Below are 1,947 nucleotides of genomic sequence, written 5' to 3'. Positions count from 1 at the left end.
CAAGTTCAAACGGCCGCCTGATCGTTCGAACTGTCGCCTGCTCTTTCAAACGTTTCTGCTTGTCGTCTGCTCTCTTGGACGACGCCGGCCCGTAGACCAATCGTTGGCCCGGTGCTTGCGATAAGAAGGAAGAGCAGGCCTCAAAAGACTTAAATTTGAAAGTTGGTAAGCAGGCTCGATAAAACAGTAGATACAAGGAGATGTTGATCATTGTTACCAGTAACAATCACCGACAATTGTTAGGCCTAATTCACTTGGTCCGATCCTGCTTGCTATTTTCAGCATCGACGTCGACCATCTCAGCTACGGTTCAGGCTTTTGCAGCCCGAGCGACGTCGCGACTGAAAATTGCGAGCGAAATATCATGCAAATCAGGCTTCAGCGTACATAATGCGGCGTCCACGCGGAATGAATCGCCACATGTCACATTATTCACGCGAAGTTTTGCGGTGTAACGAGCCTCGGTAATTTCGCTGACGCCGCTCAAGTAGTCAGACATCGCCAGGAAGACGCAGAATCAACAACTCGAACGTGAAAAAGGGCAGGGGGACTTACACCGACGCCGACAACATCGCGTTCCAATGGTTTGATTATGGGCGACGGTGAGCTTCGTGCCCACACCCCCATCGCGCATGCGCGGCGCCGGTGGCGTCCGCTAGGAGCGCTCCGGTTTGTTTGTAAACATGAGTTGGTGTATATTTTTTTTTCCTGAAAAGCACACGTATAACGCCCAGCACATTGCGTCTCGTTGAAACGCGTTCTGGAGATATTTCAGGGAATGCAGGTTAAAGGACTGGATGTGATCTTCGAAACATCAGTGTTAAAAAAAAAAAAAAAAAAAAAAAAAAAAAAAAACACGATGCGCATTTTTGAGTGACTTTTTGTGTTGACTTTTGGTTCACATAAGCGAGTATTTTCCCGTAGAAACATCACCCTAAACACCCTTAGTAGCTGGTAACATAAAGCTATTGCTCTCCGCTCCATTTAAGAAATTGAAGTAAACAAAAGCTAACGAATTCGCAAACATTCACGAAAGCTTCTTAAAGCTTACCGGCGGACCTCGCAAACTGAGTAAACAACTTCGCTTCTACGAAAAGGATAGCTTTCCTTCCTTTTTTCTTTCCTTTTTTCTACGAACACTCCTTTACTCACCGAAACACCACAGCCTCAAACTGACACCACCATATTGCGTTCCTCCGGTCCTCTTCTCTCTTTCTCGTTTCCCCACGCACCCTCTCCCTCTTTCAAAAATATCGGGCAATGACGTCGAGAACGCGAAACCTCGAGAAACCTCTGCCCCTTTCACGAACCGCCTCCTTTCGCTCTCTCTCTCTAAAACCATATCCCCGTAATACTGGCGGCGCAAGATGTTGCCCAAGCTAGGCACCAGGTGTCGCTGAAAGCCGACCCTCGGCTCCCTGAAACCTCGCTGTGTGCCCAACATTGCCCCCTCCACCTTTCCCCTTCCTCGTGCCGCTGAAGCAGTCGTTCCGACACTTCTGTGGCCTCCCAAGGAACCTCGGTCGGTTGCTACATTTTGCTTTGGTTTCGAGATTGGTTCACAACGTTCTTTTATTTTTTTATTTTATTTTCCGCAGCCATTGCCTGGAAGCAGCCGCCTACACGGCGATTGATACTGTTTTGGCACGGCTTTGTTTTGAATCTTTTTTTTTTTTATTTCCTTTCCCGCAGAAACGGAACGCATAAATCTGGTATGTATACGCGGGCGCGAAAGTGTAAGTGGAACAGTTTGAAGTCGAGACCTTTCGCACATAACATAAAAAAAAAAAATCTTTTTAGGGGGAAGCGAGCGTCTCATAGGGAAACCCCGAGAATGAAGGCAGGCAGGATCGAAGTTTTTGTCGACATTTGGCAGAAAATTCGACCGCTTCTCCGGATTTTGTTTTCTTAATTTGTTTCCTTTTGGGCTAACCGGCTCGCCACGGT

Source organism: Ixodes scapularis, unplaced genomic scaffold, assembly GCF_016920785.2.
Source record: "Ixodes scapularis isolate PalLabHiFi unplaced genomic scaffold, ASM1692078v2 PGA_scaffold2__306_contigs__length_199485367, whole genome shotgun sequence".
Taxonomy (NCBI): Eukaryota; Metazoa; Arthropoda; class Arachnida; order Ixodida; family Ixodidae; genus Ixodes; species Ixodes scapularis.
Note: the sequence above shows the minus strand (reverse complement) of the source record.